This window comes from Podarcis cretensis (genome assembly GCF_951804945.1).
Source record: "Podarcis cretensis genome assembly, chromosome: 9".
Classification (NCBI taxonomy): domain Eukaryota; kingdom Metazoa; phylum Chordata; class Lepidosauria; order Squamata; family Lacertidae; genus Podarcis; species Podarcis cretensis.
Window position 1 is genome coordinate 62,251,152 of NC_137178.1, and position 15,643 is coordinate 62,266,794.

The 15,643-nt window shown below is 43.4% G+C and overlaps 1 protein-coding gene across 7 annotated transcripts in view; it reads left to right on the top strand.

Moving 5' to 3' along the window:
• Nucleotides 1-15,643, top strand: part of RBM47 (RNA binding motif protein 47) — an 88,781-nt gene that overhangs the window by 42,327 nt on the left and 30,811 nt on the right. The window lies entirely within an intron of this gene.

The window sequence follows — 15,643 nt, forward strand, 5'->3', positions numbered from 1 at the left end:
TCTGTGCAAGGTTCTGCTCAGTGTTTTCTTTGTAAAACAGATATTAGAAACAAGGCTAGCTTACTCTTCATTGTGGCTTTCCCCTCGAACAGTGACATGTGTGTTAACATGTTCTAGCATAAACACAGATAGTTTCGGATTTAGAAAAAGTGTTAAAAATGGAGGATTTTACTGGCAGTTAGAAGCTACACAGTATACAATTAGAGGTTAATTATATAGGGATCCCCAATCTCGCTTGCACGCAAAACTTCACGTTTTGTGAATATCTTGAGAAGGTCACCTACCAACTTTTTGCACATGGGGAATGCAAAGTGTATGGTTTGTTGGCAAATGGGCTATTCTGTACACTGCAAAATGTAACAATGCAAAAGAGGCTTGCTTTTCTGTGCGCTGCTGTTTCGTGGCTTAAAAGTGTCAGAGTTTTGTGTCGCCTAGAAAAACCAATTGTGCCATCTTTCTCAAAGCAACGGATACTTTTTGAATTGTGGCCGCGTTTACCTGTTGAGCCTATGTGCTCTCCAATTTACGCTAAATGGATAGTGGCGGAATACAACAGTTCCTAAACAACATTAATATGAATATGAATTAAATTATCTTGAGCCGCTTGCCATTGCTATTTGTGTATAAAGGACACAACACATTTCAACCATTCTTTTGAGGGTAGCGGTTCTCTTTCTAATCGCTGTATCCTAAAGACTAAAGAGCAGCATGACTGTAATTCAATGACTCTGTACCTGAATCGTTTTTTGTTTTTTTTAAAGAAACGCTTTACCAAAAAGAGCAGTCTCCAATTTGCAGCTTTTGTAAACGGGCCTACCTGTAGTCGTGCTTTATCTTTCCTCATTTGCTAGGACAACTATGTGGTGGGCTTCATTTGTCTTATACACTTCGCAATACAGTACGTAGTTGTTTGCGTGCCTAAATGGTCAGTTCTCATGTTCTCGGTGGGCAGAAGACAGATCAGGATTTACTGGAAGATGTCTGGGAAATTTGCAAGTGATCTGCAACGGCAGAAGGGCTTTTCCCAACTAAATAAGGCTGCTGAAAAGGAGAAAAGAAAAGAACAGAACAGAACAGTATGCTGTCTTTTGTGGGAAAAGACCGAAAGCTCAGTTCTGGTACCAGCCAAAAACAAATTCTTTGGCTCCGAACATGCTCAGAAGCACACTTTAATCATTTAATTCTGACTGTATGTATTTTACACCTGGCTGCGGTTGATCAGTCTAGGGTTTCTAGTAAAAAAACAAAGAAGATCTAACAAGCCTGCCACTTGCTACCCCTGTGCTAAGTTTTATAGCTTCTCTTGGGTCACAAGGGCCTCAATTTGAAGCTAAAAGAGAGGTGACAATGTTATCTATTGTCATGCGATGACATTTTTCTTTTACAAAAACTGATCACCATAAGAATTGGCAGATTAAGAGAGATGGTACACAGTGCATGTTTACTTGGAAGTAAATCCCAGTGTGGCTTATTCCCAAATCACGGTATGTAGGATTGGCAGCCTTAGACTTTAATGCTACTGTTATAGAAAAATAGGAGCGCCTACATACTCACACGTAAGTCCCATTTTCTTCCAAGTATACTCTTGTCTTGCCCTCTTGCATGTTCCCCAAGAGGCTAATTTAGTCCTTGAGTGACTAGGCTTTCTTGAACTTGCTCCCAAATGAAATGCCCCCATATAGGTTGGATGGAGAGACAGATGAGAGGAATCCCAGCCCTGGAAGTAGTCACAAAAGCAAGAATCCATATGTCATGTGTAGAGTGTTGGATGAGGACCAGGAAGACACGAGTTCTACTCAGGCCATTAAGTTCAGTGGGTGACCTTGGTTGGGGGACCAGGCACCCTCTCCCAGCCCGACCCAATTCCAGGGACTTTTGTGAGGGGAAAAATGGTGGTGGGGTGGAACATTTGAGTTCCTTGGAGAAAAAGCACAATTAACACAGTAGCAATCGGAATATAATAGGGAAAGTAGCTTTCCATTTTATTTTATTTTCCATTCTGCATTTGTTGACAGAGGTATTTACATTCCAAAATGTCCATCTTTAATCATTTAATCCTCAAGCACTGTCTCAAATTTCAGGAGCACTTGCTCTGAAATACAGTGGTACCTTGGGTTACATACACTTCAGGCTATAGACTCCGCTACCCAGAAATAGTGATTCAGGTTAAGAACTTTGCTTCAGGATGAGAACAGAAATCGTGCTCCGGCGGCACGGCAGCAGCGGGAGGCCCCATTAGCTAAAGTGGTGCTTGAGGTTAAGAACAGTTTCGTGGGGGGGAAATGGACATCTCCCCTGACTCTCTGTGTTGCAAGGGAAACTGAATTGGGAAAATGGCCTTAGCAACTTGCTTAGATTGAGTGGCGGATAAGCTAAGGATACAAGTGAGGTGGATTTTATCCCATGTTTAGTCATCATCTGCATCCTTGTTTACTAAGTTCCAGTCAGTTACACCTGAGCAAATACAGTAAAGGTAAGGGGTTGGAACACAAGTCTCAGAGAGAAAATTAAGAGCAGAAACTTCTGTTGGAATGGGATTGCTGAGGTGGCAAGAACATCGGGTCTTCTGTATTTATTTGCAGGGCTCAGATCTTTTTATAAACTAATTTTTAATGGGCATTTTGCATGGTGCCCTGATTATGTGCAAACACACACAAATGCAGCTGGAGTATTGGAAAGCCAAAAACATTTTAAAAATAAATAGAACTGTTATTTTAAAACGATATAGAAACAATACAGAGTGAGGGCATGGGTAGTACACACTAAGGAGCTCCAGTGCCTTCCTTCCCCCCAGTTTGTAGGGGGATTTTTGTGGTCTTCATGGTCTTGGAATTTGCAGACCTGCCAAGATAGGTGGCTAGCTCCCAAATACAGTGGTACCTTGGTTCTCATATGCCTTGGTACTCAAACAACCTGGAACCCAAGCACTGCAAACCTGGAAGTAAGCGTTCCAGTTTGTGAACTTTTTTCAGAAGCTGAACATGCTCCATTTTGAGTGTTACGCTTCCGTTTTGAGTGCGACACTTCTGTTTTGAGTGCCACGCTTCCGATTTGAGTGCCACACTTCCGTTTTGAGTGTTACGCTTCCGATTTGAGTGCTACACTTTCATTTGGAGTGTTATGCCGATGTCTGTCTGTTTTTGCTATTTATTTTACGTTCTTGTTTTTGCGGCTCTTTTTGTGTGTGGCTGTGTGGAACCCAGTTCAACTACTGACTTATTGATTGATTGATTGATTGATTGATTGTGTGACTGCAGTTCATTGTTTATTTCTTTCATTTTATGGATCAATGGTCTCATTCAATAGTAAAATTCATGTTAAATTGCTGGTTTTTTAAAAAATGGTGGTTGTTTTTAAAAGTCTAGAATGGATTAATCCATTTTGCATTACTTTCTATGGGAAAGGGCGCCTTGGTTTTGGAACACTTTGGTTTTTAGAATAGACCTTCGAGATGGATTAAGTTTGAGAACCAAGGTACCACTGTACTCCCCATTGAGAGATGCCGTTCCCTGGGGACTGTGGCTGCACAGGAATTACAATTTCCGATTTCATGGAAGCCTATGGACCTGTGATTTGTGTTGCAGATGCCCAAAGCCATCTCTGGTCTTGGGCCACCAGAAGCACCTTGCGTATTTGGTTGTCTTGACAGATCCTGTTGAGATCCCCCGCCTTCTTTTTTGCAGAGCAATAAGCAATTTGGGAGGACAGCAAGCTGTTATTGTCTTCCCTTCCAGAAGCTACTTTGTCCATAACTTCCCCTTTCAAGAAAGGGACTGCTCGTAACTAGGCAGACTTGTTGGTACAGTGTTTCTGGGGTTGCCAGTTGGAGAGATGGATATTGGGCATGCAGTGGACTCGCTTCTCGCAGAGAAAACTCCTGTGTGTGTTCTTGCCTAGACGTCTTTCATGGCTTTCTGCAAAGCTGCAAGGAGCCTTAAAATAAAATCCCTGACCTTCAGGAGTTAGTTGGTTTTCTGGTCTGTTGGGCAAAAAAATGCTCTCAGCACACACAACCATTGTCAGCTCAGCATAGCAGAGACAAATGCAGGAGGAGGGGAGTCCTGCAATGTGTAGTGCAAAAAGTTTGAACTTTGTACAGATTACCCTGATGCAAGATTGAAATACACCAGAAAAAAGTTTTAAAATGTATGCAATATGTTGAACAATATCAAAATATGCTTACAACAGTGCTGACAGTATTAGTAGATCTATAAATGGCTATAAATTGCCACCCATAACAAAGACAAATGCATACAGTGGTACCTCGGGTTACATACGCTTCAGGTTACATATGCTTCAGGTTACAGACTCCACTAACCCAGAAATAGTAACTCAGGTTAAGAACTTTGCTTCAGGATGAGAACAGAAATCGTGCTCCAGCGGCATGGCAGCAGCTGGAGGCCCCATTAGCTAAAGTGGTGCTTCAGGTTAAGAACAGTTTCAGATTAAGAACAGACCTCTGGAACGAATTAAGTACTTAACCCGAGGTACCACTGTATTTGCAGTGCTAATCTTCCATCTACCTAGTTAATGACTACCTCCCCCCCATTTACTCCTTCTCCTGGAGCTACTATTTAAATGCCATGGAATAGAACCAATTAATCTCCAATTAAACACCAAAAAGAATAAAAACAAAAGCTAAAGAATTAAGTTGTAATTACAAACTCATCAGAACGACCTCTATAAGGCAGCCAATGTATCCATGGCTGGAATCCGCATATCAGGATTTCTGTTTTCAAAAACCACAAGCAAAAGCCATTCTTAAGTAACAGAAAACACTGGATGGGATTCAGCTAAGTTTTACTCAGGCTAGACATGCTGGAATTAATGAACATGAGTAAGACTGCCTGTGCCTTGCTGTTTAGTCTAGTTCCAGGCTTTTGAAAGCATGTGCACATGATGTTAAAGGACGTGGGCGGGGGCGGTGCTGTGGTCTAAACCACTGAGTCTCTTGGGCTTGCCGATCGGAAGGTCGGCGGTTCGAATCCACACAATGGTGGTGAGCTCGCTTTGCTCTGTCCCAGCTCCTGCCAACCTAACAGTTCAAAAGCACACCAGTGCAAGTAGATAAATAGGTACCGCTGTGGCGGGAAGGTAAATGGCGTTTCCATGAGGTCTGTTTTCCGTCACGGTGTCCCATTGCACCAGAAGCGGTTTAGTCATGCTGGCCACATGACCCAGAAAGCTGTCCCTTCCCTGTGTGTCCCAAATATCTGCTCCAAGGGGGTTCCCTGGAGGAGACCGGAGGGAAAAAAGAACTGCTGTGTACTCAGAAGTTCATTGTGTCGGTGGAGCTGCGACATTGGATACTGTCCTCGGCGTTCAGGTTTTGACCCTGCGTCAAGGTCTCGTGAAAGCCCATGAGGAGTCTGACAAGTGCACTTACACGTGGGGATGGGAAGACACCTTAACGTCCAGTCCGTCCCAGTTCTGCATTGGGCAAGGGACTAAATTAGTTCCTCATCGTCTTTTCTGTGTGAATCTGAAAGCACTGAAAAGCTTATTTCTGAGTAAACATGCCAAATGTTGACGCTGCACAATTTCACGCTCGCTACATGCGTTAGGAAGGAGTCAGAATCCTTGGGGGGAGAATTTCACTTCCTGAAAAATACATGTGGAAAATATGTAGAGCAGTATCCGTTCCGAGCTAGTTTAATGAGCTGTATGAGAACAAGCAGGGGAAACAAAATGCTTGTGTGACATACTGTGATATGTGCATTACATATATCCCTGTGATCTTGTTTTATCATGTTGGTTTGCTGCCCATAAAGTTCATTAGATGGAGTACATTTCTGGTCCCCACAGTATACTGGAAGGAAAAAATACACGTATAATTTTAAGCCAGAGTGCATTTTAAACTATTACCCTTGGGGAGGGGGTTGTTTATTACTGTGCAGTTCTGTTGAACCAAGGGCTTAATTGTTTTCAGGATGAAGTTTCAAGCCCCATGCAATCAAGTACTTAGCATCAGACTTTTAAATGGGAGATACAGTTGTGCAGATGGTCCCAAACTTCCATAAGAACTAGAAACTTAGCTTCTCTCCCCCTTTTAAGTGAAGACAGGAAATCTCGGGATTCTTTTCAAGTTGCCTAGCAATAGTCTGCAACCTTTCTTTATCTGGGGTCCGCCTTTAACTGAAACAAGAATTAAGGTCCCGTTTCTTAATTCTTTTCACCATGTATCTTTCTGATGGTGCTGCTGTTGTGACCCATAGCTTGATCTCAACCCATCCCTCAACCCACCAGTTGAAGACCAGTGGCCTAATTTTTCAGTAACAGGAAATGCTGTCTTATGTTCTACTTTATGGTCAAGTTTGAGAATGGAGATGAGGTTCCCAGCTTGCCATCAGGAAGGTTTATTGCTTGCAATAAATTGACTGACATACAATCATCTACCCAGCAATTGACTTAAGCCCACATTCTGCTGGTAGCCATAGATATAGTTGACCAAGCACTTTAGATGGAGTTTCTCATATGCTTATGTTAAAAGAGTCACATGGGCTTAGAATGGCATCTGTTATGTAGAACATTTTAAAAGCATATAAGCGATCAGTATTAGAGCCTTCATATGCTTAGTGTGTCTATGTTTATTAGGATGTTATCTCAAGTGTAAAATAATGTTGACATTCAATGTTGGTGGTCTGCTTCTAAGATTATGATTATTATTAATATACTTTCAAGCCAAATCAGTACAATCCAGTAATAAGATGCACTGCATATTCTAGCATACCACTGATGCTTTCAGTTTTCTTTTCAATATCTTGCATCAGGTTTTCTTGCTTCTCAGATATTATTGAACAGGATTACCCACACGTTTCTCTTCTCGATGAAGCAGGTAGTTAGTGTTTCATTTCAAAGTCTTCAGGCTATCAGCCGTTTCATAAATGGCATCACACCTAAAGTGGGAATACAACACACATTTCCAAACACAAAGTGCTCAACAGAGAGGCCAAATTGAGTGCAACTCTCTGTTAACTGAGTGCTTGATGGCAGATTCAGATTTCCTTGACACATGTGAAGTGGCTTTGTCATTCATCCTGGGTCAATTATACTGTACAATTGAAATTTCACAGCCAAACAATAGGAGTTTGTTGCTCTTTTTGTTTTACCGTTACAATATTATTCTGACAGCGACAAAATAGCGAAGGATGAAAAGAGGTTCGTTTCCTTAGCTGATCAGTTCTGAGGCCAACTTTGAAAAATCTCTCTTGCTTGATTCTGGCTTACTTGAATACTTGCAGGAGTTGGAGCATACCAACCAAGAACCTTAGTACCATAGCTGTCAACCTTCCCCTTTTTTGTGGGAAATTCCCTTATTCCAGCGCCGTTTCCCACTGCTATCCTGGATTGTTAGATATCCCATAGACTGTCCCCGGGACAGGTGAGGCTGCTGATCCCTTATTTTCAAATCTGAAAGTTGACAGCTATGCTGGGTACCTGGGGACAAAGGGAGCACCCACTGCATTGTAGCATTGACCTAGGGGCATTTACTCCTGACCTGAGTGCATCACCCCTATGGTTAATGCCAGGGGTCAGCAACCTTTTTCAGCAGGGGGCCGATCCACTGTCCCTCAGACCATGTGGTGGGCCGGACTATTTTTTTTTTTTGGGGGGGGGGAAATAAACAAATTCCTATGCCCCACAAATAACCCAGAGATGCATTTTAAATAAAAGCACACATTCTACTCATGTAAAAACACACTGATTCCCAGACCGTCCGTAGGCCGGATTTAGAAGGCGATTGGGCCACATCCAGTCCACGGGCCTTAGGTTGCCTACCCCTGGTTAATGCCATTTCACTTCACTGAGAAGCTACATGCTGCCCTGGGATTCTGGTCAAAGTTAATTTATGCAGGAGAACACTGTCAGGGCTTGGATGGATCTGCAGGGAGTTCTGAACTGGTAATCTGAGAGATCTCAAATGGAGGGTCCAGTCTCTGCATCAGCACCCACTTATGTACAGAATAAGGACTTGCAAGGAGACCACCATCCTTACAGCAATAGGCCAGTCCACCCGACCAGAGAAGAATAGCAGATCAAGTTGATGGATTATGCCGAAATGGCTAAAATGCCCGGAAGAATCAGAAACCAGGAAGACCAAAATTTTAATAAGGAATGGGGAAATTTTATAATTTATCTTAAAAACCATTGTAAACAGCTCAAATTGTTAGTAGGATTGAAATAACACTTGTAGTCTAATGGTGAATTTTGGATACAATGGAGAGGTAAAAGATGTGGATATGGAGTATCATAAAAAGCTTATTTTCCTGATTTCTAATTCTTCCGGTCATTTTAGCCATTTTGGCATAAACCATCCACTTGATCTGCCATTCTCACTTCAGTATTTTCTGCTTCCGTTAGAGCCAATTCCTTTTAGATTTACACTGATCCTGCAGCACGGCACAAGAAACAGACTAGCAAACTTGTGAAGTATGCTCTTGCTAAAAAGTCTGACTGCATTTGGCAAAGGCTCCCATCACTTCCTTATCCATCCGTTTTTACACGGGTTAAGTCAGGGGTAAATTGGAGAAGTGAAAGACGCCATGTTTGCACTTCTCAGGCCCTGGAGACAACAATATGGCACAACAATTAGCAGGCATGCAATTTATTGCGCTGTTCGAAATCCACCCTCGCCAGTGCCTGCAAGCAGGAGGGAGAGGGGGAAAGAGAGTTTACAAACTGGGCGCGTCTCCCAGAAGCAGGGCACAGGTTTTCCATGGGCAGGGCTGGAGCTTTATCGGAAGATAGAGCAAGGGAGGGGAAGGTGGCGTACAGGTCTGGGCTCTTAGTGCTGTACATATGACTTAGCAAACAGGCTGCTGGAGACGATGTCAGGGCCTGGGCAGAGGAGGAGGGGAAGTGGTGGAGACAGCATCCCCATCCTGACCTTTCCAAGAAGGAGGATGTTAAGTTGTGGGTGAACATATCAGACGAAACATCAATTCTTCAAACAGCTCTTGTTTATTCACAGGCCAGGACAGAACTGAACTGAAGGGTTCAGCCAGCCTGCTTATATAGAGCTCCACTACAACGTAACTGTAACAACTTTCTGTAACTATCCAATCACTGAACGTCACTTTTGATCCCTTATTTGCATAACTATCTACAGTATCCCCCTGCTGGCCCAGGGTGAGAACTTCAGTACATAACAGAGGAAGAAGAAGAAGATGACAGTACAGTGGTACCTTGATTCTCAAACGCCTTGGTACTCAAACAACTTGGAACCCAAGCACTTCAAACCCGGAAGTAAGCGCTCCGGTTTGCGAACTTTTTTTGGAAGCAGAACATGCTCTGTTTTGAGTGTTACGCTTCCAGTTTGAGTGCCACACTTCCGTTTTGAGTGTTATGCTGACAATTTAAGTGTTACGCTTCTGATTTGAGTGCCACACTTCCTTAGCTGCCAGGGATGATGGGAGTTGTAGTCCATCAACAGCCAGGGACCCAAGTTTGAGAAATACAGCCTTAGAGGTTGGAAGCTTTTTATCCAGATTCCTGTGTTTCCATAAATCATACTTACTCCACCCAGAGTTTCTGAGTTCCAAGATTGCTTATGCTGCCATTAACTCTTTATAGATGGCCTTCTTACTAGTTTGTGGATAGCAAAGTAGTCAGAGAAGCATGAACAAATTTTAGAAAGTGTCATCCCTGCGCCCCAGGCTGATAATAGTGCTATTATTATTAATATTATTATTAAAATTATTTTATTTTGACAAACTAATAATCGTAAATAAATAAAAATAAGAAGTCCCCCAAAATTTCAACACCTCTTGTGATGGTTTGAGCCCTTTCCGTTTTAACAGTACAAATTCTACAAACACCCTGCATATCTCCTCAAAATCATTTCTCCTGCACATTCCCTCTTTTACCTTGATGGCACATGTTAATTTATCGTTAATAGCTATATCCCACAACTCTACCATTCTTCCATTTTATATTCTCCTTACCCCTTCCACTTCCTAGCTATAAAAATTCGTGCAGCTGTCAATATATTTGTGAGCAAGTCCTTCATAGCCTGTGAACCTTCCACCCCATTGTAAATTGATAATAATGCTACCTCTGGACTTTCAGTCAGCTTTAACCCAGTGATTTCTGTTATCTCCTTAAACACCCTTTGCCCCACAAAATGTACATATTTACACCCCCACCACATGTAAACATAATTCCCTGTTTCCTGGCATCCCCTGCAACATAACACCGAATATTCCTTGTTTATCTGATTTAATCTGGCTGGTGTATTTAATACCAGAAACATTGTTAAAGAACTGGTTTAACTACCAAACTGAGAGGAAGAAACCTGTTCAACCTTTGGGGATGGACTTCTTTGCATATAAGAGAATAGTGGTACCTCAGGTTAAGTACTTAATTCATTCCGGACGTCTGTTCTTAACCTGAAACTGTTCTTAACCTAAAGCACCACTTTAGCTAATGGGGCCTCCAGCTGCCGCCGCACCGCCGGAGCACAATTTCTGTTCTCATCCTGAAGCAAAGTTCTTAACCCGAAGTAATATTTCTGGGTTAGCAGAGTCTGTAACCTGAAGCGTATGTAACCTGAAGTGTATGTAACCTGAGATACCACTGAATTTCCTTGGGATTGGTTCACCCTTGCTAGTCAATGAGATTTCATTGGTGTATGAAATCTGAGCCTGGCAGTAGAAAGAGCATTTAGGTGGCTGTAGCCATTCTGTAATCACTGGGGTCCTCCAGAGGTCCAATTTGCTGAGCTCTCATCCTGATTAACTTACCCAAAGCTTGCACAGAGTTTTGATTATATCCAGCCTTTACCAAGAACCTCTTCTGACTTGTTTGCAGGGCAGTTACATGACAACCAAGCATCCACCCTGATTCACTTGCTGGGTGTTTACATGTATTCCTCTTATTCATTCATCTCACACTTTTCCATGTCACTTTCCTAACTGCAGAGAGTCGTTTGTTTGCTTGTTTTAAGGAAATGGGTGGTGGGCTCTTGTGGGCCGCAGAACTTTATCCACAAGGTAGAAAAAGATTAAGTTGCATTGTGCACTTAAATCCCTGCCGTGAGATACTGACAGTCTGCAATTGTCTGCTGTTAGAGGGCAATAGGCAAGGGCCGGAGTCCTGGCCCTCACTGGCTTGCCTGCCCTGAGCAGAAGAACAGTAGCTGGAGGAGGCAAGGCTGTTGCTGTGCCATTGCACAGACACTACTCTGCCCCTAAATGGATTCCTTTTGCTTACAGATTAGCAGGCACACTGTATCCTATTAACCATATTAGATATTTGTCTACAGCTTTTGCTACTGCTTGCTATGAGATGGTGGTGACATAACTGGAACAGCCAGGTGTGTGTTTTGAGTATACCTGCATATATGTCCATTGTTATGTACTGAAGTTCTCACCCTGGGCCAGCAGGGGGATACTGTAGATAGTTTTCACTCAGGTCCACATATGCAAATAAGGGATTGAAAGTGACGTTCAGTGATTGGATAGTTACAGGAAGTTGTTACAGTTGCGTTGTAGTGGAGCTCTATATAAGCAGGCTGGCTGAACCCTTCAGTTCAGTTCTGTTCTGGCCTGTGAATAAACAAGAGCTGTTTGAAGAATTGCTGTGTTGTCTGATATGTTCACCCAGAACTTAACATCCATGTTACAGTGCAATTTGTTTTCTGCAGGGTTCTACCTGATTTATTTATTTAATTAATATAATATTTTTTATTAGTTTTCAATTACAATCCAATAATAGCCTCATTATAACAATACCAATTTATAATACAATTACTAATACCAATTGTTCAAATACGAATTATATAATTTAGGTGGCCCCCCATGTGCTGCAATTGATGGGTTGATTATTTTCTTTATTTCGTTCCAAAATCTTACTAATTTCAATTACATTCCGGTCATAATAATAATCCCTTGTACAACAACTGCCATATTAATAACTTCTATTCGTGTTGACACATTAAATGATTTATAGAACTACAAATGAGGAACTCAAACTATATCCTTCTTCTCCCTGTGTGTGGCAATTATTCTGTCCGTGGTGTTTCTTCCTGTCCTTGTAAGATGTTGTGTCTATCTTTTTTCGTTTGTTGCTGTTGTCCAATATGCCTTGGGCAGAGCTGATAGGGTTCTTCCTGATTTGCATCTTCTTCTTCTTCTTCTTCTTCTTCTTCTTCTTCTTCTTCTTCTTCTTCTTGTTCTTCTTCTTCTTCGTCCTTAAGATTATGCATTCATCACACTAATGAGAGCAGAAGGAGCCACAGATCATTGTGGTGCTTTTAACTAAAATAAAGTTCTTTCCATTGTGAAAAGCAGGACAGCGGGATAGCTCTGCTGGTAATGGCAGGAAAGCCTTCATCTCAGGGTTGTGGGTTTGAACCCCACGTTGTGCAAAAAAAGAGAGATTCCTGCATTTTAGAGGGTTGGGCTAGATGACCCTTGGGGTCCTTTCCACACAGTTCTATGATTGTCTAAAAATTGAGAAAATCTAAAGCAATTAACACGTCTTCCGTCAGAGCATACAGATTAATGTCAGAGTTTCTGTATCCTGACCCTCCAAGATACCTGGGGGGGTGGGGGACGACTTGTTTTTACAATCATAGAGTAGGGAGGAGCCTAGCCCCCCAGCTTGATATAAAAAAATATATCCTCAATGCATTGTTATCAGGTCATTTACAAACTGACTTTTTTTGACATTTGTTCTGGTATCTTCCCTGTTATCAAAGTTAGACTGAGCAGTCTGCAGTTTCCCAGATGCCCCTTTTTGAAGGACATTGAAATATACCATTGGCCACTCCTTCCCTCCAGGGATTCTCAAAGATGATAGCCAGAGGTCCTTAGAGTAGATCAGCACATTCCTTTCGCTCCCTGGCATGTGATGGATCTGCTTTGAAAACTTCAACTTCTTTAATGTTGATTGGGATCTCCTAACCAAGTCCTTGCAGGACCAGGCTTCCGGCTCCCCATACCCTAACCCAGGGGTCAGCAAACTTTTTCAGCAGGGGGCCTGTCCACTGTCCCTCAGACCTTGGGGGGGGGGGACTATATTTTGAAGGGGGGAAAATGAACGAATTCCTATGCCCCACAAATAACCCAGAGATGCATTTTAAATAAAAGGACACATTCTACTCATGTAAAAACATGCTGATTCCCGGACCGTCTGTGAGCTGAATTTCGAAGGCGAGTGGGCTGGATCCGGTCCCTGGGCCTTAGTTTGCCTACCCATGCCCTAACCCATATAAATAAGAAACCAATAGGACTGGTTTAGGGTCAGAACAGCCCACAACTTTATTGAATACAGTTGAAAGAGGTTTGGCTTGGGCATGGGGCAATCAAAATACTTCCGGCCCACCAACTGGAAGTGACGCGTGGTCAATCCAGGCGGGGGTTCCTTAGACTTACATCAAATAGGGTGACCCCCGCAGGTACTGCTGTTTGGGGGAGTGCCTTCGGCCCTGGCCTCCGTTTGGGCACGCAGACATGGCCATTCCCCCCCCCCCAGATCCCTTTAACAGGATACCCCAGCATTTGGAGGGGCAAGTGGAGACTACAACCATCCAAAACAAAGGATTGCCCCAACGCCCAACACCCAGTTGTGACGATTGCTATGAGGTAGGCAAAAGCACCAGCTGGGTGCCAATTAGCCCAGTGGGCAAATTCCTAACTGGCCCCTTAAAAGATGGTGACCCCTGTAGCCACAACAAAGTCATTGACTATCAGCTTAAACCAAGGGTGCATGAGCAGGGAAAGGAGCAAACAGGTAATGCCCGAGGTGTGGGCTGCTTAAATGGGCAAGGGGAGGATGCAAGGAAAACCTACCTGCTCTGTCAGCTCCACCCCCTGGCACAGCCCGAGTCCCCAACCTGCATCCCCATTTGCCAAAGCCAGGTGCAGGCTAGGATCCAGTCCTGATAGGCGGAAGGGCTTAAGCCCCCGCCACCTATCAGAAAGGGCATCACTGTTCTAGTTCCCTCGTTGGGGCCCCGGTGAAGCCTGTGCCATCCCTCACCACCGCCACACCAAGAGGGGTGAGCGGACTTGTTGTGAGTCCTCCGCACTCCTCGCCTTATGTGAGGTTGCATGCAGTTCACCTTTGGGAAGGAGCAAAAGGGGAGGTGAATAATTCCATTTTCTCTTTGTCACTTGTTAAGATTTCAGCACCCTTAGTCGGCACTGGGCATACCAGACTTCCCTTCCTCTTGCTTCCAATATACAGTGGTACCTCGGGTTACAGACGCTTCAGGTTACAGACGCTTCAGGTTACAGACGCTTCAGGTTACAGACTCCACTAACCCAGAAATAGTACTGTGGGTTAAGAACTTTGCTTCAGGATGAGCACTGGGTGCAGTGAAGGGGAAAAGCTCCACCAGTTGAATTCCTGTTTGTTTGTTTTTAACCCAGCCAATAGGATAAAAGTTGGGCTGTGCTAAGACCGCAGTTTATTCCATTTTTCTGACGTTTCCTTACCTGATATGGTTTCACATAGTATAAAAGTCACTTCTGGAAATTTATTAGTTTTTTTAGTGTTTTTTTCTGGGGGGGGGAAATCCACTTTAAATCTTTACACTCAGAAAATTGTGGGAATTTGGCGGTGTTATTTTTTTTCTTATTCTTATCATTATTATTCATTGAGTTTATATACTGCCCTATACCCTAAACCACAGAGCCTAGGACTTGCCAATCAGAAGGTCAGCAGTTCGAATCCCTGCGACGGGGTGAGCTCCTGTTACTCGGTCCCTGCTCCTGCCAACCTAGCAGTTCGAAAGCACGTCAAAGTGCAAGTAGATAAATAGGTACCGCTCTGGTGGGAAGGTAAACGGCGTTTCTGTGCGCTGCTCTGGTTCGCCAGAAGCGGCTTAGTCATGCTGGCCACATGACCCGGAAGCTGTACGCCGGCTCCCTCGGCCAATAAAGCGAGATGAGCGCTGCAACCCCAGAGTCGGTCACGACTGGACCTAATGGTCAGGGGTCCCTTTACCTTTATACTGCCCTATACCTGGAGGTCTTAGGGCGGTTCACAAAAACAGGGTTTCACGATCGTGCCACTGCCACTCACACAATGAAATTTGGGGTAGTACCCTGACACACAGTTCTTTCCTGCTATTTAAAATGTGACACAACATTGCATTATATTGATCAGAACGCCTCAGGTTCATAACAATGCAGGTAATGGAGTGTAAAAGGAGCATTAGAAATCGGGACAGAAGTGCTAGGAAAACTAACAAAAACCCCACGTCTGAATGCAACTTTAGCCAAGAGCAGTAGGACCTTTGGGGAAAATGGACCACACAATTCTGATCTTACGGAAAGCTAAAGATGAGAGCACATAGTATGGACCTTGGATTTCAGGAAATATGATTTTGATAAGGTCGGAAAATTGCAGACAGATTTCATGGCTAGATATAGCAATGGCAAAGGGCGCTTGAGCTAAGTGAGAGTTTGCGAAAGAAAGGCGCAATTGCAGGCAATGCTAAAGGGAATGAAAAAGGAGAGACGTCTTTTAAAGTCCATGTTGCGGCACAACAGGCGTGATCACCGATGAACTGACAAAGGAAGGGCAGGTGACTGAGTAGCAGGTGTAAGGAAAGCTAAAGTTCAGAATGAGCAGAGACTGGTGGGGGATACCAAAAGCAACAAAAGGGGCTTTTTGGGTACAGTGGTACCTCAGG